The sequence below is a fragment of the Macaca thibetana genome, chromosome 4 (genome assembly GCF_024542745.1).
Source record: "Macaca thibetana thibetana isolate TM-01 chromosome 4, ASM2454274v1, whole genome shotgun sequence".
Classification (NCBI taxonomy): Eukaryota; Metazoa; Chordata; class Mammalia; order Primates; family Cercopithecidae; genus Macaca; species Macaca thibetana.
The window spans coordinates 149,212,523-149,237,587 of record NC_065581.1 but is presented as its reverse complement, the minus strand read 5'-3'; the positions used below and the strand labels follow the sequence as shown (position 1 = coordinate 149,237,587).

General features: G+C 36.4%; 1 protein-coding gene and 1 pseudogene across 2 annotated transcripts in view; one reads left to right on the top strand and one right to left on the bottom strand.

Moving 5' to 3' along the window:
• FRK (fyn related Src family tyrosine kinase) overlaps positions 1–25,065 on the bottom strand; it is a 154,156-nt gene that overhangs the window by 86,425 nt on the left and 42,666 nt on the right. The gene's annotated exons all lie outside the window — the stretch shown is intronic.
• Positions 5,178–6,756, top strand: LOC126952244 (triosephosphate isomerase-like; annotated as a pseudogene).

Sequence of the window (25,065 nt, the reverse complement as noted above, 5' to 3'; positions counted from 1 at the left end):
ATCAATTTGAACTGCCAGGCAGAGATGAAACATCAGCACAAGTTAATTAAAAGGTTACATTTCAATTCAAATATCTAAGTAAGAATAATAGCCATTCCCACAATACCAATAGACTTTGAAACTGGCTATGTTCACCAGTATCCTCAGGATAAATGTACATATACATGGACCAAAAAAAGACATTTTCCCTTTAATATAAAAGTAAATTACTTAAGGATAATTTGGCCTAAGCCCATAGATCAGTGGTTCAGGATAGAGCAAGGTATTACACCTATGAGAACAGTTCTTCAGCTTTTAAATTCTAATTGAGCCAGTTATTTTTCTCTTTATTTTGTACAAATTTATTGAACAATAAAGTTTAAAATCTAGGGTCTAAACAAATTTTATAAAAATCATTTTTCAACTTGGTGTCTACTTTTCTGCCCCATAAAAGTCCTGTGGCAGAAGTGGAAAAGGCCAAGGAAAAAGAAATGAGGAATTAAGTCAGAGAAGTGATGGTGTAAATGAGAGATAATTAGGGCCTTGGAAGTCCCTGCAAGGAGACTCAGAATTCAGCTCTAAGTCAGATAGAAAACTGCTGGAGGATTTTGAACAGAGAAGTAACTTTAATTTTTTGGCATTTTAATGGGGTCACTCTGCCTGCTGGGTTGAGCATAGTCTGTATTTAAGGTAAGGGTTACAGAAACTATCACTCTAAGCCAGATTGAAAGTTCAAAGTGGGTTGGACCAGATGGGGACAGGAGCTGGTGAGAGACGGTTCATTTGTGGACACTGCCGAAGGAAGAGGCAAAGCAATGTGTCTGGAAATGAGGCATGAAAAGAAAATGGAAATCAGAATGATTTCGAGGTATTTGACCAGAGCAAATGGAGGATATTTGCTGTTGACAGAGCTGGGGGAAACTTTGTGGGACTGGGTCATGGAATGAATGTAAGAGCTCAGTTTGAGAGTTATTGGAAATGTCTGGAATTTGAAAACTTCCATTTGCATATGGCAATGTCAAGTAGATCATTGAGTATACATGTCTCAAATTGAATGAGATGATCAAGAAAGTGAGGACAGAGAGAGGGGAGAACCAGAGTTAGAACTCTGGGGCACTCTGACATTTACTAGTAAAACAGAAAGAATCAGCAAAAAATGTCTCAGCCAGTGGTATAGAAGGAAACCTGGAGATCAGCTGTACTGGAGATCAATTAAAGAAAGTTTATTAAAGACAATGAGTTATCAAGTGGTAAACAATGTTGGCAGTGGTTACCAGAGACCGGGAAGAGTAGTGGGGAAGGGTATGAACAGAGGTTTATTGGGTAAAAACATACAGTTAGACAGAAGGAATAAGTTCTAATGTTTAATAGCACAGTATGATGTCTATACTTAACAGTAATTATATATTTCAAAATACCTAGAAGAGAGAATTTGGAATGTTCCCAACATGGAGAATCGATCAGTGAGGTGATGGATATCCCAATTACCCTGATTTGATCATTACATATTGTATGCATCAATCAAAATATCACATGTATACCATAAATATGTATAATTATTATACATCAAGAATAATGTAGATAACTAAAATGAGGACTAAAAACTGACCAACAGGTATTACAATGTGAAATTTCCTTGGTGACTTTTGATAAGAGCAGCTTCCCAGAGTAGTAAGAATGGTCTAACTGCAGTGTGTTCAAGAGAGAATGAGTCAGCAAATTCAGATTGTGGGAAACTCCACAGGCAAAGGAAATAAATTGCAAGGAAACTAACGCAGAGAGAAGATCCATATTAAACGAGATTAAAAGAGACAAATCAACCAATTAGAACAAATGGACTTTATGTGGATGAACAAGCAACAAGAAGATATACCCACAAAAATCTGGATTCAAACAAATCATAAAAAACAAACTATAAAACTGTGAGAAGTTTTATACTGGATACTTGGTAATATTAGGGTATTTTTTTTACTTTTTAGGGGTGATTGTTTTATAATTACGTTTGTTTATTAAGATTATTTCATGTATTTTAGATACACTTACAAAAGGATTTACAGATAGAATTATATGATGTCTAGGATGTGATTCAAAATAACACCATAGTGGGTAGAGATTGGGTGGGAAGAAGAAATATTAATATAAGGATGGGATAAGATTGCCATATGTTGAGAATTGTTGAAGTTGAGTAATGGCACCTGGTGGTACTGTTTTCTATCTTTTTATATGTTTGAACTTTTTTGTAATAAAAATTTTTAAATTGTGGTGTGGGGGATCAGAGAGAGAAGAAAAAAAAAGGACACTGAGTGTAGGCAACTTTTTCAGAATTTTGCTGTAGAGATTCTGCAGTAATCAGAGGAGAAGTAGAGTCAAGAGTTGTTTTTAAGAGTTAAGAATACTGATTTTGTTTACTGCTGCTTGGCCTTCCAAGAAGAATTTAGTTCTGACAAATAATTTAATTCTTTACTAATCAGTACTAATCAGAAGTTAAGTTATAGTGGTGACTTTAAGAGAGGTCAAAAATTGTTCTAAGAAATCAATACACAAATATCCAACTTCAGTTGACCTCACAGAATGCTTAATCATCCACACTATAAAATTTCTAAGTCTTATTCTTTCCCAATATAACTACAACCATTACTCACACCTACATATCCATCAAAAACACACATTCAGAAACTCTCTACATAACATTGAATGAAAATTCTGTTTCAAAGTTATAATCTGCTAATATAACTCACTAGCAAAGTATTAGCACATGATAGGTAATAAATTTGGATTAAATATAACCAATGCCTAAATCAAAAAATGAAGAAGCAAGGAAAATTGTCATACACTTTATGTAGCTATTCCTTAAAATCAAACTATCAACTCATTGGCTTATTAGTAGAGTTAATTCTTAAATGTTTTCCTTAATCACGAGTGTACTCATTTTTTTTTCAACGTTGCTGGCTAATTTTTTTTTTCAACGTTGCTGGCTAACAAGTACTCAGTTGTTGCAACAACTACCCACAAATAAATACACAGCAAGTGAATGTCTGTTTCTATGGTTTCTATTTACAGTAGAGAGAGATTGTTTAACACTTGCTACTTTCCTTTTATAACAGAAATTTAAGTATTGCCTTCTCCCTATTCTTATCCTTCTTGTCCTCCATCCTGTAATGCTATCTATTTTCTTTCTCTTCATCTGGCTCCCTTTCTTAATCACCATTACCCTAAGTTCCATTAAAAGTGATTTAATTTCAGTTTTCCATTCTAGGAAAAATGTCTGGACAGAAAAGGAACAAACAGTGGGAGAGCTGCCTGCACTTTTTAAAAAAATAAGTTTGAGCAAATATACTTTGTTTCTTAAACTAGATCAGCAACTTAAGAAGAAATGACAGTTTCCTTCTTTGCTTAGACAAAGCCTCTTTCTATGACAAATCCTTGAGTAACAGGGATAGTTCCCCCCGCCTCCATCTTTCAGCAGTGTCTGATATCTGTTTGATAAGATAAGCTTCAGGAATGCAGTGAGCCAACTACTTGGGTTGCCCTCAGCAAATATACTTACTTACTGCTGGATCAAACTAAAATATTCATTATTTATACCCCTATTTCTGTACTGTGGTACAAAATTATAGCAAACAAAAGTTGGTAAAATATAATGTCACGTGGATAACAAAAAAACATCAGTTTGAAAAATAATTTGGGATCATTTTTCTCATAATATCCTCTGTAGCAAATTGAATCACCCAAGTGTGCTCAATGATCTGTCAGTGTACAATGATGTGATAGAAATGGTAAAACAAAATCCTTTTTGAGATATCATCCCAAAACTGTTGAGCAAAGATTCCTAGGAGATAGTCTTCCCTTGCATTTGAGAAAATTAGCTTCTGGGAAGTGACTTTCAAAGTCAAACAAGGTGGTAATATTCTGTTGAAAAGGAAAAAAAAAATACTTTATTCATTAAACAAGTAAAATAATGTTAAAACATAGATATCAATGTACTTAACTGTAAATGTAAATGTACAGATATATTGAGCAAATTCAATGAGCACTGTCCTATGTCAACATTGGAACTGTGCAGAAACATATAAACCTTCTCTAATCCGAGTTCAATTATGTATTCCTTTAACTCCTCAAAAAGCAATTTCATATTGTACATGTGAGCATGCCAATGGAAAAAAAGTTACTTTTAGTATTATTAACATAGTATTTTTTGAATATCAAGTATTTCTTTGAATATCAGCAAAAAAACACATATTTCAGGTTTGTCCTAATGGAGAATGTCAGGCACACCCAAATGTATCAGTGCTTTCTTTGTAGACTTTCTTAATCACTCAGCCAAGCAAAGCCATTAACTTACTCTAATTCCCTACAGAAGTCTTTAGTTTTACCACCTTTAAAATGCCTGTACAGCCAATTTCCCATTAGCAAATGTAAAAGATTTTATATTACTATTAAGTTGCTTTAACAAACTCAATTTTAGGTCCCCGAAGTCTCTTACTTGGTTCCACTGCCTGGACAATAGGTGTCTATATTTTTGTGCATAGCTTTCTTTTTACATTGAGAAAGATAAACAACACCAAAGTGTAATAGATAATTTGGTTGATATAAAGAAAGTAGAATGAGGAAAGAAATGGGCTTAATTCACTTTCAATGACAATGATTAGAATTTCATTTTCTACACTACAGACCCAATAGTAAAGGAGCAAAAGCTCCAGGGATTTTGAAAATATAATTAAAATAATATAAGCACAGAATCATGAACTTTCTGGCATGCCCATATTTGTCTGACTTATTTCCATACTGAGCACAATATCCATATCCAATCTTCCCTCAGCTAATGCATACTATTATCTGTCTACTAGTAAATCCTTTCTTATCCTCTATGGTTTCTCACACATTCTCACTTTACTTGTTTTCCTTAAACATTAGCTTATTTCTTTTATTTTCACCTTTGGGGTCATTTGTTTAATAAACATCTTCTTTTCTGATGTTTATTAAAAATTCACCTGCCTTTTTAAATCACATTTTAAACTAATGTGTCTCCTCTTTTTCTTTGTCTTGATTGTTTTCTCTACACTTCGTATTTCTCCTCTACTGCACCTGGGTCTCATTCAGGTAGAGTAAAGAAGGCCCAACTGAAGGCACTTTCCTGCCTCGCTTTGCAGATTTGGAGGAAAACAGAATGAACGCTACACATGTGTACAAACCTACAAATGAGGGAAAAGCGCAGGGAGCTAGCGTCACATTCTCTAGCAAAGATGTGCACAGTTAGAATTGAAAAGCAATGGGATAAACAAGGTAAGAGGCAGAAGAGACAGCACCAACCGGCATGAGAGCCAGAGAAGCAAAATGGGAACCAAGTAAGGAAGTAGCTAGAGGAGGTTTCTGGCCAACATTCATTAATTACAATTCTATCAAGCAGCCTGTCATGTTTGGTTTACAATTAGTCTTCCAACCAAGCTCAGAAAGACAATTTAAAAATGTATTTTTTAATTAGTATATAGATTAAGATATAATATTCTTTTTTCTTTATAATTTAAGGTTCTAAAATGTAAAACATGTCAAGACTGATCATTATTATTCATGTATTAGAGCAGGTTAAAATAGCAGATGCCTATAAAACGCTACATATATTCTATAGAATAACAATTTAAAAGAATTCAAAAAAAGAGAGTGTGAAAAGGAAGAAAATAAGCCAGACTTAAAGACAAATATGGTTATTATGAATAAGCATTAGGTGAACTCTGACCTTCCTAGTGGCTAAGAATAAAGAAAACTGTGATGTGTAATACATTTTTAGTATCTGCTATGAGGAAGCAAATCAATCTTTCAAGAGAAACGAACCTTAAACTTTTGTCTATACTAATCTTACAACATAGGTTCTTACATTTTTTTAACATGATTCCTTTTAGAATATCATAAAACCTATAATCCCCAGCCTAGAAAATCACAGAAGGCTGACACTGACCTTCAGCGCCTCAGCTCCAGCGCCACGGCGCCCTCCAGGAAGTTCTTTATGGGGGAACTGGAAGATGAACGGACAGAAGAAGAGTGGTGGAGCTCACCGGCATTCTGATCGCGGCCAAGGTGCCGGCCGACACTGAGGTGGTTTGCACTACCCCCGCTGCCTATATCGACTTTGCCCCAGAAGCCAGAGCTGAAGATTGCTGTGACTGCGCAGAACTGCTACAAAGTAACTAACAGGGCCTTTACTGCGGAGATCACCCCTGGAATGATCAAAGACTGCGAAGCCAGTCTGGGGTCCTGGGGCACTCAGAGAGTGGCATGTCTTTGGGGAGTCAGATGAGCTGATTGAGCAGAAAGTGACCCATGCTCTGGCAGAGGGACTCAGAGTAATCGCTTGCATTGGGGAGAAGCTAGCTGAAAGGGAAGTGGCATCATTGAGAAGTTTGTTTTCGAGCAGAAGAAGGTCATCACAGATAATGTGAAGGACTGGAGCAAGGTCATCCCGGCCTATGAGCCCACGTGGGCCATTGGTAGCAGCAAGACTGCATCACCCTAGCAGGCCCAGAAAGTACACGAGAAGCTCCAAGAATGGCTTAAGTCCAACGTCTCTGATGCGGTGGCTCAGAGCACCCGTATCATTTATGGAGGCTCTGTGATGGGGCAAGCTGCAAGGAGCTGGGCAGCCAGCCTGAGGTGGATGGCTTCCTCATGGGTAATGCTTCCCTCAAGCCCGAATTCGTGGACATCATCAATGCCAATGAGCCCCATCCATCTTCCCTATCCTTCCTCCCAAGCCAGGGACTATGCAGCCCAGAAACCCAGTAACTGCCCCTCTCCTGCGCATGTTTCTGATGGTGTCATCTGCCCCTTCTTGTGGCCTCATCCAAACTATACCTTCCTTTACCGTTTATATCTTCACCCTGTAATGGCTGGGACCAGGCCACTCCCTTCTACGCTTAGTATAACCTTGGAACTAGATGTCACTAAGGTGGCTTCTCCTTGGCTGAGAGGTGGAAGGGGTGGAATTTGCTGCTGGGTCCCCTAGGCCCTAGTGAGGGCAGGAGAGAAACCATCCTCTCCCTTCTTACACAGTGAGGCTAAGATCCTCCCCTCCGAAGCCAAGAGTGCTGCCCTTTTCCCCAGTGCCCGCACCTGTGTGTGCTGTGTATGTGAACCACCCACATGTGAGAGAATAAACACCTGGCAGTAAAAAAAAAAAAAAAAAAAAAAAAAAAAAAAAAAAAAAAAAAAAAAAAAGAAAATCACAGAAATTTTATAGACATTTTCAGAGATTCATGAACTCTTTCAAGCCTATTCTTGGAACCTCTAGGAGTCCATGATCTACATATTAAGGATTCTTGTCATTAGAATGGACATGGGGGAAGTTTTAAAAGTCATAGTGAATAATGACAGCAGAAACTGCAAAATCTGTTTTTATGTCTTTCTTATTTATGTTGAGAGCATAATATTAAGGGATAATTTAGTGAAAATAATTGTGTAAAGAAGGTAAAGTTATGAACTACATATGTGCAATCACAATGTTTATATTTGACCTTATGGCCAGCATACTAGCTACCTTTATTTTTCATGGCATAAGTGACATCTAATAATTTCTTCTAATAATGTCCTATGGAAGTATAGAATCTATAATACTCGAATAAGTAATTCTAATAGCAATCCATTTATAATTCTCTTACTATATTTTATAGTTTACTAACATACATTGCCAAACAATATATTATTTGGTTTTCCTTATTTGTGGGCTTTATAAAAATAGAATCATGTTACATTATTTGTGGGAGTCTTTTGTCGCCCAGACTGGATCTCAAAAGCTCCGCCTCCCGGGTTCACACCATTCTCATGTTACATGTAGTTTTTGTTGAAACTTTTTTCACCCAACATTATGCTTCCAAATTGGGATTACATCCATGTTATTATAAACTTTTTTCACCCAACATTATGCTTCCAAATTGCATCCATGTTATTATATATCACTCAAGTCATTATTTTAATCTTGTATAATATTTTATTCAATGAATAAGCCATAAATTATTCCTCACCCATTAATAGAAATTTGAATTGATTCTAGTATTTTGCTATTAGAAATTTAGGTGTTATCAACATCTTCTGGGAAAAAGGTTTTACTCCGACAGTGGAAACAGGGGAAGAACTCATAGGCTCACTACTAGTAATAGTCTAAGTCTTGGGCTAGCTGGTCAAATGGATGTTCATTAATTATTATGCTTTAGAACCTACCTGAAAGTTACATATATTATTTTGTATTTATAAAATATATTTTTAAGTTAAAATTAAAGTTAAGTTAAAATTGATAAACTAGAATATTTTATAATACTAAAAATTTTGGATAATGGAGATTCATGCTTTAAAAGATGGTAGAAATTTCTTTAAACACCAAAATTTTCAAAAGTGAAAAATTATCTATGGGGATTCTTTGGTCTTCACTAATTATTATGTAACAATGTTTTCTATCATTTTCCCAGGACCTATGAAATCAATAGCATGACTTTCCATTTTCCTAAACTACCACTTCCCTGTTAGACTTTGATAAGAGATAGCACAGAGTTCAAAGTGATTCAGCATCAAAACAAGTACCTGTTGGTTTTGCTATGAACTATTGCATAACACAAATGCAAGGTATTGAGTTGCTTTTTTTATTGTTTTTATCTGAAATATAATTGTATTCTCTGGATTATAACAGCCTAAAGCTAAACAGAGGAATACTCTATAACCACTGTATACCAGAAAAGAAAACCAGGGCTTCCTAATTCATTCCCTATCTGTCTTCTAGGAAAGTGCAAAGAGGATCATGTGTTGTTCTTGTGTATAAAAGATTCCTTGAAACATCTTGGATCAAGTCTTGCGTAAGATGGCCAAATAGGAACAGCTCCGGTCTGCAGCTCCCAGCAAGATCAACACATAAGGTGGGTGATTTCTGCATTTCCAGCTGAGGTACCTGGCTCATCTCATTGGGACTGGTTAGACAGTGGGTGCAGCCCACAGATGGCAAACAGAAGCATGAGGCATCACCTCAGCTGGGAAGCACAAAGGGTCAGTGAACCCCCTCCCCTAGCCGAGGGAAGCCGTAAGGGACTGTGCCATGAGGAATAGTGCACTCTAGCCCAGATACTACTCTTTTCCTACAGTCTTCACAACCCACAGACCAGGAGATTCCCTCGGGTACCTATGCCACCAGGGTCCTGGGTTTCAAGCACAAAAGTGGGTGACCGTTTGGGCAGACACTGAGCTAGCTGCAGGAGTGTTTTTCATACCCCAGTGGCACCTGGATCACCAACAAGACAGAACTGTTCACTCCCCTGGAAAGGGGGCTGAAAGCCAGGGATCCCAGTGGTCTAGCTCAGCAGATTGTACCCCCACGGAGCCCAGCAAGCTAAGATTCACTGACCTGAAATTCTTGCTGCCAGCACAGCAGTCTGAAGTCGACCTGGGACACTAGAGCTTGGGCAGGGAAGGTGCATCCACCATTACTGAGGCTTAAGTAGGCAGTTTTCCCCTCACAGTGTAAACAAAGCCACCAGGAAGTTCGAACTGGGCAGAGACCACCACAGCTCTGCAAAGTTGCTATAGCCAGACTGCCTCTGTAGCTTCCTCCTCTCTGGGCAGGGCATCTCTGAAAGAAAGGCAGCAGCCCCAATGAGAGGCTTATAGCTAAAACTCCCATCTCCCTGGAAAAGAGCACCTGGGGGAAGGGGCGGCTATGGGCGCAGCTTCAGCAGACTTATACATTCCTGCCTGCCAGCAAAGGGAAGCCCATTAGACTAACAGCAGATCTCTCTGCAAAAATCCCACAAGCCAGAAGAGAGTGGGGGCCAATATTCAACATTCCTAAAGAAAATAATTTTCAACTCAAAATTTTAAATCCAGCCAAACTAAGCTTCATAAGCAAAGGAGAAATAAAATCCTCTACAGACAAGCAAATGCTGAAAGATTTTGTCACCACCCGGCCTGCCTTACAAGAACTCCTGAAGGAAGCACTAAATATGGAAAGGAAAAACTGCTTTCAGACACTGCAAAAACATAACAAATGGTAAAGACCATCGACACTGTGAAGAAACTACATCAACTAACGGGCAAAATAACCAGCTAGCATCATAATGACAGGATCAAATTCACACAATATTAACCTTAAATGTAAATGGGCTAAATGCTGCAACTAAAAGACATAGACTGGCAAATTGGATAAAGATTAAAGACTCATTGATATGCTGTATTCAGGAGACCCATCTCATGTGCAAAGACACACATAGGCTCAAAATAAAGGGATGGAGGAATATTTACCAAGCAAATGGTAAGCAAAAAAAAAAAAAAGGAGGGTTGCAATCCTAGTCTCTGATAAAACAGACTTTAAACCAATAAAAATCAAAAAAGACAAAGAAGAGCATTACATAATGGTAAAGGGATCAATGCAACAAGAAGAGCTAACAATCCTAAATATATATGCACCCAATATAAGTGTACCCAGATTCATAAAGCAAGTTCTTAGAGGCCTACAAAGAGACATAGACTCTCACACAATAATAGTGGGAGACTTTAATATCCACTGTTAATATCAGACAGACAAAAATGAGACAGAAAATTAACAAGGATATTCAGGACTTGAACTCATCTCTTGACCAAGCGGACCTAATAAACATCTACATAACTCTCCACCCAAAATCAAGAGAATATACATTCTTCTCAGCACCACATTGCACTTATTCTAAAAGTGATCACATAATTGGAAGTAAAGCACTCCTTAACAAATGCAAAAGAACAGAAATCATAAGAAACAGTCTCTCAGACCACAGTGCAATCAAATTAGAACTCAGGATTAAGAAACGTACTCAAAACCACACACCTACATGGAAACTGAACAACCTGCTCCTGAATGACTACTGGGCAAATAATGAAATTAAGGCAGAAATAAATAAGTTCTTTGAAACCAATGAGAACAAAGACACAACATACCAGAATCTCTGGGACACAGCTAAAGCAGTGTTTAGAGGGAAATTTATAGCACTGACTGCCCACAGGAGAAAGCAGGAAAGATCTAAAATAGACACCCTAACATCACAATTAAAAGTACTAGAGAAGCAAGAGCAAACAAATTCAAAAGCTAGCAGAAGACAAGAAATAACTGAGATCAGAGCAGAACTGAAGGAGATAGAGACATGAAAAACCCTTCAAAAAAATTCAATGAATCCAGGAACTGGTTTATTGAAAAGATTAACAAAATAAATAGACCACTAGACAGACTAATAAAGAAGAAAAGAGAGAAGAATCAAATAGACACAAAAAATGAAAAAGGGAATATCACCACTGATCCCACAGAAATACAAAATGCCATCAGAGAACACTATAAACACCTCTACATAAATAAACTAGAAAATCTAGAAGAAATGGATAAATTCCTGGAAACATACACCCTCCCAAGTCTAAATCAGAAAGAAGTTGAATCCCTGAACAGGCCAACAACAAGTTCCAAAATTGAGGCAGTAATTAATAGCCTTCCAACCAAAAAAAAAACCCCAGGACCAGACGGATTCACAGCTGAATCCTACCAGAGGTACAAAGAGAAGCTGGTACCATTCCTTCTGAAACTATTCCAAACAATAGAAAAAGAGGCACTCCTCCCTAACTCATTTTATGAGGCCAGCATCATCCTGAGACCAAAACCTGGCAGAGACACAATTAAAAAAAGAAAATTTCAGGCCAATATCCCTGATTAACATTGATGTGAAAATCCTCAATAAAATACTGGCAAACTGAATCCAGCAACATATAAAAAGCTTATCCACCACAATCAAGTTGCTTTCTTCCCTGGGATGCAAGTCTGGCTCAACATACGCAAATCAATAAACATAATCCATCACATAAACAGAACCAATGACAAAAACCACATGATTATCTCAATATATGCAGAAAAGGCCTTCAATAAAATTCAACACCCCTTCATGCTAAAACATCTCAATAAACTAGGTATTGATGGAATGTATCTCAAAATAATAAGAGTAAATTATGACAAACCCACAGTCAATCTCATACTAAATGGGCAAAAGCTGGAAGCATACCCTTTGAAAACTGGCACAAGACACGGATGGCCTCTCCCACCAATCCTGTTCAACATGGTATTGAAAGTTCTAGCCAAAGCAGTCAGGCAAGAAAAAGAAATAAAGAGTATTCAAACAGGAAGAGAGGAAGTCAAATTGTCCCTGTTTGCAGATGACATGATTGTGTATTTAGAAAACCCCGTTGTCTCAGCCCAAAATTTCCGTAAGCTGATAAGCAACTTCAGCAAAGTCTCAATACAAAATCAATGTGCAAAATTCACAAGCATTCCTATACACCAATAACAGACAAACAGAGAGCCAAATCATGAGTGAACTCCCATTCACAATTGCTACCAAGAGAATAAAATACCTAGGTATACAACTTACAAGAGATGTGAAGGACCTCTTCAAGAAAACTACAAACCACTACTCAAGGAAATAAGAGAGGACACAAACAACTGGAAAAACATTCCATGCTCATGGATAGAAAGAATAAATACCATGAAAATGGCCATACTGTCCAAAGTAATTTAAAGATTCAATGCTATCCCCATCAAGCTACCATTTACTTTCTTCTCAGAATTAGAGAAAACTTTAAATTTCATATGGAACCAAAACAGAGCCCGTATAGCCAAGACAATCCTAAGCAAAAAGGACAAAGCTGGAAGCATCATGCCACCTGACTTCAAACTATACTACAAGGCAACTGTAACCAAAACAGCATGGTACTGCTACCAAAACAGATATATAGACCAATGGGACAGAACAGAGGCCTCAAAAATAATGCCACACATCTACAACTGTCTGATCTTTGACAAACCTGACAAAAACAAGCAATGGGGAAAGGATTCCCTATCAAATAAATGGTGCTGGGAAAACTGGCTAGCCATATGCAGAAAACTGAAACTGAACCCCTTCCTTACACCTTATACAAAAATTAACTTGAGATGCATTAAAGACTTAAACATAAGACCCAAAACCATGAAAACCCTAGAAGAAAACTTAGGCAATACCATTGAGGACATAGGCATGGGCGAAGACTTCACAACTTAAATACCAAAAGCAAAGACAACAAAAGTTAAAATAGACAAATAGGATCTAATTAAACTAAAGAGCTTCTGCACAGCAAAAGAAACTATGATCAGAGTAAACAACCTACAGAATGGGAGAAAATGTTTGCAATCTATCCATCTGACAAAGGGCTATTATCCAGAATCTAAAAGGAACTTAAACAAATTTACAAGGAAAAAAACAAACAACCCCATCAAAAAGTGAGTGGAGGATATGAACAGACACTTCTCAAAAGAAGACATTTATGTGACCAACAAACATATGAAAAAGAGCTCATCATCACTGGTCATTAGAGAAATGCAAATCAAAACCACAATGAGATACCATCTCATGACAGTTAGAATGGCGATCATTAAAAAGTCAGGAAATAACAGATGCTGGAGAGGATATGGAGAACTAGGAATGCTTTACACTGTTGGTGGGAGTGCAAATTAGTTCAACCATTGTGTAAGACAATGTGGTGATTCCTCAAGGATCTAGATCCAGAAATACCATTTGACTCAGCAATCCCATTACTGGGTATATCCCCAAAGGATTATAAATCATTCTACTATAAAGACACATGCACACAAAATGTTTATTGCAGCACTGTTCACAATAGCAAAGACTTGGAACCAACCCAAATGCCCATTGGTGATAGACTGAATAAAGAAAATGTAGCACGTATACACCATGGAATACTATGCAGCCATAAAAAAGGATGACTTCATGTCCTTTACAGGGACATGGATGAAGCTGGAAACCATCATTTTCAGCAAACTAACACAGGAACAGAAAACCAAACATTGCATGTTCTCACTCATAAGTGGGAACTGAACAATGAGAACACATGGACACAGGGAGGGGAACATCACCCACCAGTGCCTGTAGGGGGGTGGGGGTCTAGGGGAGGGATAGCATTAGGAGAAATACCTAATGTAGGTGATGGGTTGTTGGGTGCGGCAAACAACCATGGCACGTGTATACCTATGAAACAAACCTGCACGTTCTGTACATGTATCCCAGAACTTAACGTATAATAATTAAAAAAAAAAAAAATTCCTTGAATAGATATATGAGTGCATTTTTTTTATTTTATTAAATCATAGTACTAGTATACCAGAGGGAGGGAAAGATATTAAAAATGTAGATACAAGGTTTATAATTAAATATTCAAGTACCCCGACTGAGTATTTCCAAGTTGTGGTCCTGATGCCCCCATAATCTACTGTCCTATATCTGTATTGTGAAATTTCCTTAACAAACTTCTTCATGAATTTTATATATATACACATTTGCTACCTCTACTTTAAGACCTAGGACTGAACTCATTCTTCCCACAACATGATCTCAAAATGTGAGAGGTCACCCATGAGAAAAACTGATGGATTTTTCTAATACATTTGGGAAGGCCAAATCCATGGAGCTAAAGATGAACCTTCAAAGGAGCCTCACTCTACTCCAACCTCCAAATATCCAACCCACCAGGGGATACTGAATACCTACCAAATCTGATGCCCTAGAAAGGGTCAAGCCTTTGATAAATCACAACCAGACATGTGTAGTTTTTTTTAGGAACCTGCAGACTCTACACAGAGATGGAGGCAGCTGTTTTCCACTGCCTCCTTTTTTTTTTCTTTTTTTTATTGATATGGAGTCTCACTCTGTTGCCCTGGCTGGAGTGCAGTGACTCAATCTCCATCTTCCAGATTCAAGTGATTATCCTGCCTCAGTCTCCAAGTAGCTGGGATTACAAGCATGTGGACCATGCCTGGCTAATTTTGTAGTGAATGTTTAGCAGAGATGGGGTTTCACCATGTTGGCCAGGCTGGTCTCGAACTCCTGACCTCCAGTGATTCACCCACCTCAGCCTCCCAAAGTGCTGGGATCCACTGACTCTTTTGCTTTTGTTTTCTCTCAGCTTTGATTATCAGGATAGACCTAAGTTCCACATGTGAAGCCCTCCCATACAATTATTTTCCCATGGTTCAACCCAGCCTAAATGTGCCACTGAAGAGTTCCAGACAGAGCAGGCAGTTGCCCTTTATAACTCTCTTTTCTACAGGCTATCACCCATCATTACTTTATGAAACTGCTTTCAGTGTTATCAAATAATTATCCAGCAAACCTAATGGTCTTTCCCTCCTCCTCAGTACCTTGACCTTTCTTTAGCATTTAACTCAAAAACTCTTTATTGACATTCTATCTCCTTGCTTTGAAAAAGATGCTTTGATTTGTTTCCACTTTGATGAATTTTTCATCATTGTTTTCTTCAGTGGCCCTTTTTCTTCCCTGTATTAGTTAGGCTTTGCTCCATCACAACTATTTAATCAGCTCATGAGTCTAAAGGTTACCACTTCGGGATAGTATCTACTGATCTTATCTGGGCTTGCTCAGTCAGCTGGTGAGTCAGCTGGGCCAGAAGGACATCTCTTCACATAGTCTCAAATCCTCCTGGAGGTTAGCTTCAGATTTTTATGGCAGTTGTAGGACTCCAAGAGAACTAAGAAAGAAAACTCCAATGTGCAAGTGCTTTTTAAGTCTCCAATTCTGTCACATTTGCAACTGTCCCATTGGCCAAAGCAAGTGATTTGGCAAAGCCAAGAATGAATGTGGGAGGAGACTACCCCAAGAATGCAGATGCAAGGAAGCACAAAAAGATGGGATAATTACTACAACTTACACACCACTTATTCACCTAAACTATAGCTATTTAAATCTAAAGATTTGATCTTTGCCTCATTGTTCCTGTTAGACTCTCACTGTTTGGTTCTTAGAATCCTTGTGAAGTCTAAAATATTCTGCAGTTCTTATATTACTGTGACATCTACAACACCTTGGTGTGAATGACTTCAAAATCAATTTTTACAGAATAGAGTTGGCTCTTTGCCTTGCCTTTTGTGTTTCTAAATTTCCTTTGGACATTTTCACTGAGATGTTCTACTAGGGCTTCAAATTCTACATGAACTAAAATTGAATGTATTATCTTCCTCTCTGTTTCAGTCATTCCCTCCTTGTCTGCTTCAATAAAAATTACCATATGAAACGTGTCTTTATCTTAACGTTTCACCTGGTCCCAAGTTACATTTTTTGTTGTTTTGAGACAGGGTCTTGATCTTTCACCTAGGCTGTAGTGCAGTGGTGTGATGCCAGCTCATGGTAGCCTTGACCTCCCAGCTCAAGCGATCCTCCCACCTCAGCCTCCTGAGTAGCTGGGATTACAGGTGAGCGCCATGTTGCTCAGGCTGGTCTCAAACTCCTGGGTTCAAGTGATCTTCCCACCTCAGCCTCCAAAAGTACTGGGATCACAGGCGTGAGCCACTGTGCTGAGCCCCCAATATACATATTTTTTATGTCAGTCTCTTTTTCCTCTCCTCTTCTACATCTAATTTGTAGTTTTACTTCTACTATTTACCAAATAAGAATACATTAATTTATTTAAATTTTAGCTTTAATTTCCCTACCCTAAAAACAGTGATAAGAGAATATGCCTTGCAGAGCTATTAGAAGGATTAGTTTTGTATGCTTAGCACATTGAATGTTTTCAAAACTATCATTTTCTTCCCCTTAAGTCTTCTTGATTCTTCATTCTTGGGATTGGTAACATCCCTACACTTCTTTTTTTTTTAACAGTACCACAAATTAAAATTAAGCCCTTATAATCTCATGCCATGCACCTTTGAAATAATTTCTCAATACTTCTATGACTAGCTCATCTCTTCTCTAATCCATTCGTACCTCCTCATAGTCTTTTCAAAGCCCTGCTTTCTATCCTACTTTCTATCTATTTCTATTTCGCATTAGATAAAACCCACTCTTTAAACTATCATACATGCTCTTTTCCAAAACTAGTTCCTGGCTATTTTTCCAGATTTGCTTCCCATTGCTCTTCTCCATGAATGCTTCAACTAAACTCTACAACTTGCCATTCCCTGAATACACTTTTACTTTCCCTCCTGTATATTATTCAAGGAGTTGTATTGAATTGTTCATCTCTCTAAGCTTTTAGAAATTCAGTTCGGTAAGCATTGAGTAAAACTAAATAAGACGGTCTTTCTGCTTCAGGAAATTTACAATCTCAGGAGAAAATAGATAGTCTCACTTTCTGAGATTATAAATTCTCTGGGGCAGAAACAGTCTTGCATTGTTTCCCAGGCAATCAAAGACTTTTCAGCCTCATAAGACAGAATTTTTATAGCTAGCTGTTATATGATAAAAGTACAGGCTCTGAGAGCATGCAGATAAATCTCACTTCCATCATTTACTAGTTGTGTGGACTTAAGCAGTTTACTTAAACTCTTTCAGCTTCTGTCTCCTCATCTGCAAATGGGGGTAATAAAAGCATCTGTCTCATAGGATTATGATATAAGACAATGCAAGTGAAGTTATTTGTATAGTAGGTCACATAATGGTAAGCTCTTAGTAAATGTCAGTTGTCAGTAACCATTGCTCTACTAACAATAAATACAAAATCATGGGAAAACAAAACAAATTATGAATTCTTTCCATGAAGCTTAGAAAACTTTTAGGAAAAGGGTCATATGAGCTGAACCCTGAAAGGAAGGTATGATTTCCCCCAAATCAGGACTGATCTCTTCTATTTCTGCACTCATTCTTCCAACTATTTGTGTCTTCATTCACGAGTTGAACATTGTTTTTTATGTGCATACTACATGGTAGACAGTTTGTGATACTCATGGCATTTATCAGCATCTGTCTATGCTAACTGAGGAAATGAAAATTAGCTCTTGACATCCTGGACCTAGACTGGCACTTACGGCTGGACCTTGCTGTCTTCTGTTGAATGTAAACAATCTCACAAAACATCAACTTCAGACAAGGCCATGCTGTGACTATGATGGATTGAGACAAAAACAAGACCAGATCACTCCATAATCAAGTCTCAACACCCACAAAAACATGGATATTGTCCATCCTAAAAAATGACCAAACATCTACTTATCTTGGCTAACCTGAGTGACTGATGTCTCTTGACCAATTCTAGCTTTATTCCCAAAGTCTTCCATCTTTCTCAATAAGATTTATTAAATACCTAATTATACAGTTATTCCCATTTCTTAACAGTATCCAAAACAAAGCAATGCCTGCTTCCTAAAATCTCCCCAAAGTCACATCCCCAGATCTAATAGTGGGTCCTATCTAACACCCTCTTACTGAGGCACTCTACTCTTCTCCATGTGTGTGTTCTCCTTCCCTGCAATGAATAATAAAACACTACAGATGTGTTCCTGATGCACTTTTGACAAAGGGCATTGTCACAACATTCTTGGCTTGCTAATCTTACCTGCTGAAACTGTAAAATTCTCTGGAGAATAGCACTGTCTTATTAATTTTCATGTCTCCCACTATACAAAAACAGTATCTTTAATAGAGTAAATACAAAAAGTTTGTTGAATGGATAACTGAATCTCATAGAAACTATTTTCTTCAATGACCAGAAATGGTAAAAAGACACTGGAGAAAGTGTCCTGAATCCTGCTTCTCAGATGTGCAACTGGGAGTATCCAGAAATTATGCTCTAGCAGCGACTTTGCAGGCAGCACAATGCTGGAAGTTGCAGGGTGGTGTCTTGGTATGTCAGAATTAATTATTATTCAGAAATGGCAAAAAGAGATATGTGAGATCAAACTAGCATTACAGTTACCTTATATCTATCAACAATACTGGCCTTTTAGAGGAACCTTAAAGTGAGATTCTTCTGAATCATCCAAATCATGCTGCCAATGTGGTATGCAACATTTATGTTAACAGGAATATTTACTGTGAAATAGTATTCTAAATGTCTTTCAAGTAAGATACCTAGTATAAAGTTCAAAAGTTCCTATTAATTTATTGAATTGCATTTTTATTTTACCCATAAAAAGGCACAGAAATCATGAAAAAAGTATTTGATTGAGAATTTAGTCTGAATTTAAAGGCACTATAAAACGTGCCATCTGAATATTAAAAAGACATTAAAAAATTAAAGAATCTGACATGCAATCAACTCAATTGCTAAACAGAACAATATTCAACTAAAAAACTTTCTAGAAAAAAATGGCATCATGATAGAAAGATATTTATTACACAAGGGACAGTCTATGACAGTATCTGAATTTAGCCAAATAAGCAGAAAAGTAGGTGATCCAGAGTATATGATCTACATTTGCATCTATGCATTTTAGCAAATTTCTTCTCTTACATTAATCTTCAAGGGAACAGCCATATAAACTAATACTAAAGTTGCAGTCTTTAGGAAAATAGCTGTAAGGAACCCTGCAATATCATTAAAACTGCTATTAATCTGTATAACTACCTTCCCTAGGGAAACTGGCTCAATCCTTTCAATGCTAAGAAGAGCTAAGAACCCATATTTAAAATGGGAGTCAGAGAATGCTGCAGAGAAATTAGTAGTTAATTAGTGAGAAAACTAGTAAAAAAAAAGATAAAATTATTTTTTGGTAATGTTAGAATATACAGTAAAAACTATTAATATTCAGTAAAGAGTCAGGCTTTCAGCTTATGTAAGCTGAAAAATATTTCATATACATAATAATTAAAATTATGTATATTGAGCATAAAAACTGAAATTACAAGTCTGGCCCCACAACATTAATTTTGTAAATTGGATTTAGATTTGCTGTCCATTTAAAAGCTCTGGCCAGTAAATCCTCTACTTTAAATATAACCATACTATGGTTTAATATGTGTATATGTGATTTTTAGATGCCATTTCAATGAGATTTACAGTCTGTTCCTGACTTGATATTCAGTCTACATTACAAAGAATATTTGAATTGGTCTATGACCCTTAAGTATTTTCTCCCTGGGGTGGATTAGAGCAACTAGTTTCTGAGAACCTGGGAATTATGCTTTTATGACTGTGAGTCTAACCAAAAATTAAGGCGTGAGCAATTTCATTGAGAAATGAATAAAAAACATCTTATGCCTTTAATGTAGAATTTTCTGGTAGGTAAAAATGCAATTCAGAGAGAACAGTTAAAGAAGAGGTGGCTCTGTGGGCTGCTCTTTAAAAGACCTGAGATTTGTAGATAAGCAATCATTCATTTAGTTATTCATCTATCCAATCAGTGCTTATTATTCTTAGGCATCACACTAAGCTCTGGGAGGAGCAATTGCTCACCTTTCCACTACCCACATCCATAGTTTGTAGCACTGCAGAAAATAAATTAGCAGTAATGACAAAGGGTGCTAACAACTCTAGGCAGGAACACCTAATGTAGTCTAGCATGTCAGGAAAGGCGTGGGGAGGGAGGAACAAATAGGGTGAGACTTGAAGGATAAGTTAAGCTGGTCAGGAAAAAAAAGAGGAAAGAGAGGGTTACAGGCAGAGAGAACAGCCCATCTGAAGACCAAGGCTGCAGGTGAGGGAGGGTGCAGAACTGTCAAAGACTGAAAGACACTCAATGCGCAGGACATCTGTTATAGAGAAAGAATATTGTGAGCTCAGACTAGAATGGAGGTGTAAAGTATGATCCATTTAGACAGAAGTAAAAGAGGAGCTGCCAACTAAATGAAACATAATATTTATTAAACCTTACTATGTATCAGGTTCTCTACAGTGCACCCTTTCTGCACAGTCTTATTTATGTCACGTAACGATCCTGTAAGATAGGTGTCACTGTGGTTCCTATTTAACAGATGAGAAACTGAGGCAGAGGGGTCAAGTAATTTGCTCAGACTCACACAGCTAAGACATTAAAGAGTCAAATTCAAATCTAGATCATCTGAGCCTATATTTTATGTTCTTAGGCATAACATAGGCTAGGTCAAAAAGGGTAACCAGCATTATATTTCAGTAAAACTCTATACCACTAATGTTTGGACCTAGTTGAAACATTCAGCAGAAGAACCCAAAGACTTCTCTGATTTATATTGTCCATATAGATTCTCACGGTTGTATTGATCATTAAAAAATCTGAAGGGAATTTTCTGAGCTGCAACAAGAATTAATTGAGGCAAAGTTTTGTTTGTTTTTCCTCTTTTGATAGCCTCAAGAGCTACATTAACAAGAGCAATGAAAGTACACAGCATATATGGTAGCTGCTAACAGAATTTAGTCCTACTTTACTGTATAGAAGGTTCTGTCTACTTTGACAGTGTCAGTTTGGTGAGATTCTTGACTTCTATTCATCAAAAAGCAACACTAGGATGTACCTGCAGAGACAAACCATGGATTTAAATTAATTCATTTGAAAAAAGAGTAAACCATTTGAATCCAATAGAACATTTTCTTTTCAAAGAATAAATCTGATCAAGTTAAAACTTGGGTTCTAATCTTGAAGACTGGAGCTCAGTAGTTAATGATTTATTTCACTCACATGAAATTTTTTCCATTGTTAGTAATTTGTAGAAAACCTGAGAAGCAAAACTAATCAATACTTTTACTAAAGAGAGAGTGATTCTGAATGACATATTGCAATTGGAACTTTTAAAGTATTATCAATGTTGCTACTTTTCCTAGCAAAGACTCCTAACTCATTTTAATGATGCCATACTATGTCACTTCATTGGTTCTCAAAGGTACTTTGAGATGCACGTAATCAAGTTTTACTGCTATTAATTACTTTACACAGCTATCAATTAAACTTCAACTGGGATTTTAACATAGTTGAATTGGTTGCTCCTTTCTTCACATCTATGATTTTGCTATTATTTTTATAAAATATATTCTAACTTAGTAGTTAATTATTATTTTTCTTAAAAATAGTGGCAATTTATGCAAAAATTATTATATAACAAATTGAGTTAGAGTTATATTAACATAAACAGTACAATTATATTAACATGAAAAGTCATGTAATATTATACCTGAGATGAAATTTTTTGATAAATTATTTTAAAAACATATTTGTCATAGTCTTATTTTACATCATCATAACATATGATGAGAAATAACTCAAAGGCTGGGGACAGTAATGCTAATTAATCTCATGGCATTTAAATATGCTTTTGGTTGACTTAAATGATTTGTGCTAAAATTTTTATCTTGATTCATCCAAAACACTTGATAGACAACCATAGTTGGATATTTATAGTATATTTATAATGTATTTTACTTATTATTTATATATATAAATCTCTTTTTATTTAGTTTCTAAAATTATAGTAAGTATACTTTGTCTTGGAGGAGAGAACCCAGAAATGCCAGGCATTATTTTCAGGCATTTGTTACTAGGTATTATTTTCACTTTGACACATGGGCATTTAGTCTTCCTTGAAAACTTACACAAAGGGAACAAAATAAATGATCTAGATAAAGAACAATTGTGGAACTGATTGCACACAGGTGATTTTTAATGATTCAAACTTCTCAAAGTAGATAACATCTATATGTCGAGTGGATTATGAATATTCTGATGACTTTTAAAATGTATTAAGGGTAATGTTAATTTTTAAATCACATTGTTTCTATATCTATAATTAAGTTAAGATTCAAAAGCTGGTCTCATATCCCAGCGGAGAAAGAAATCTGCTGACATTTAAGTTGAAAATGATTAGAAACACTATGTACAATTTTTATTCAATAATTATTAAATTCCACAGTATTCAAATGACAAAATAGCAAAGCCTCACTCTATTTTAAAACAGTGATATAAGAATCTTTCCAAGAATATACCACTTTATTTCACCATGCTGCTTTCTTCAAGCCCGACAATGGCAATCATCATAGGTTACATAAAATCTTCAAAGAACTCTAGTCTGACACACTAAAGAGGAACACAAGTAGGAAAATATGGCCTAAATACAAGGAGGAAAATCCTATTACTTTTATACTTCAGAACATTCTAGCATTTTTATCCCATAATTATAAACTACCAACAAAACTACAAGTTACAAATATTTATTATTGCTTTCTTTTTCAAGGAAGCCACTGAAACGATGAATAGATGAGAAATTGGAAATTATCTACCTTTCACAGTAATAACAGGAGAAGAAAAACTTTCTACAAAATCCAGTACTTTGCTTCTTCCCCTGCTAAAGGGCTAACAAGAGATACAAAGACACCATTGTAGGTCAGTATGGGTGGCTCCTCTAGCCCTCCTACAGAAATAAACTTCATGGCCTTTATTGTTTCACATATAAGTGTGGAAATATTTCTTAACATAAAGCCAAATTTTATATATAAACAAAGCAAATACTAATTCCTCTGACTTTGCTGAGTCATTCACTTAGCACAATACTAGGCCTATAGAATGGACTTAAGACAAAATTATTGATTCAGAAGTAAGAATATACATAAGAATATGACCTAGAAAAATGTGGAGCTTAATAAACAATAAACTTTAGAGATCATCCTAGTGATCTAATTTTCTTAATAGAACCTTCATTTATGTCTTTGAGAAGCGTATGGAGTCAGAAGCTCAGCAGCACATTTCATTGTTGTTATCATAACTTAAACTTAACATCCAAAGGGGAGTCAAATCAGTTATCTCAACTGCTGCCCTTGGTTTGCGTGATCAAGTTGGCAAAGCAGAAATCATCAGTGGCTGGCTTATGTGGTTATGTCCACCCCATTCCCCTCCTACCAATCCCCTTTCTGGGAGATTAAACGGATCTCATCTCTGATCCTAGTTCAATTTAACACAAAAGGATGTTAGAGAACGCCTAAGGTACACTTAAACAATTAAGCAAACAACTGTTCATTTTGTTTTTTTTGTTTTTGTTTTTGTTTTTTGGTGCATGGGGGGTTTGAGATAGGGTCTTGCTCTGTCACCCAGGCTGGAGTGCAGTGGCACAACCATAGCTCGCTGCAGCCTCAACATCCCAGGTTCAAGCAATCTTCCTGCCCCAGTCTCACTCTCTCGAGTAGCTGGGACTACAGGTTTGCGGCATCATGCCTAGTTAATTTTTAAATTTTTTGTAGAGACTGGTTCTCACTATGTTGCTCAGTCTGGTCTCGAGCTCCTGGACTCAGGTGATCCTCCTTAGGCAAAAAACTTTTTAAACTCTTTGCAGATAAATGATGCTGCGTGTAATATTGTTGCTGATCATTTTGCTTTTTATCAATATTTTGTAATATTTGAATTTTTTATAATTAAAGCAATGAAATTTAAAGCCATGACTTTTGGTTCTAATATTTATATGTTATTTCCACATGATTACTTTTATGTGAACTTTATATCTTTAAAAACACCATGAATAAAATATTAAAGAAAGTTCTGATTAATAAGACCTTACGGATAAGGTTTTTGAGGGATTTCACATCGAAGATGTTAAAGGAAAAGACTCATCTCTAAAATGAGCTAGGAATAAATTCAAGTTGAAGATAAGATAAATTCAATGATTCTTCATAAGGACAAAATAAATCTTCAAGAATCAGTTTACTATATCACTGAGTGTAAGATATTCAGTAAAAGTGAAAAGCATTTCTAAGTGGAGTAAGAATTAGTAAATTAGACTTTTTAAACAATAGTTTGTTTTTCAGCATCTCTACTTCCAAGTATAAAGAAAACAAATAAACAAACTGCAAACTAAAGCCTTCAACTAATTTTCCCTGGCACCAATAACTCCAGAAGTATTTGCAGTTTTTTTCTTACAGATCCAAGTCAAGAATAGACATAGAAACACAAATACTAACATACGTTGCATTAAACTGGTCTAATTAGGAATTAGACGACAGCTTTCATTGGTTTCCCATTGCCTACTCATCCCATACATGTGGATATAAACAATAATGTTTCCTTAAGTCTATTTACTGAGCTCATGATTTTAAAAAATTACATTAATTTGCACATTCATGAGAAAAAAATACACTTTTGAAAAAATTCACTGAAGAAAAATATTAAAATAAGGTGTTTATTTATAATATTTCAAGTGTTAAAGTACTGTGTGAGCCACTTAGACACGCTCACACAGAAGGCTGTTCAGTAAAAATCGCTTCTATTTGAGATGGAGGGGAATTCTAGAAGCTATGGCTACTTGCACTAAGCATATTGAAGCAATTTTGCCTTACGGTGACAAGAAACTTCAGAAGTAAGCTGGGTTCACAGGT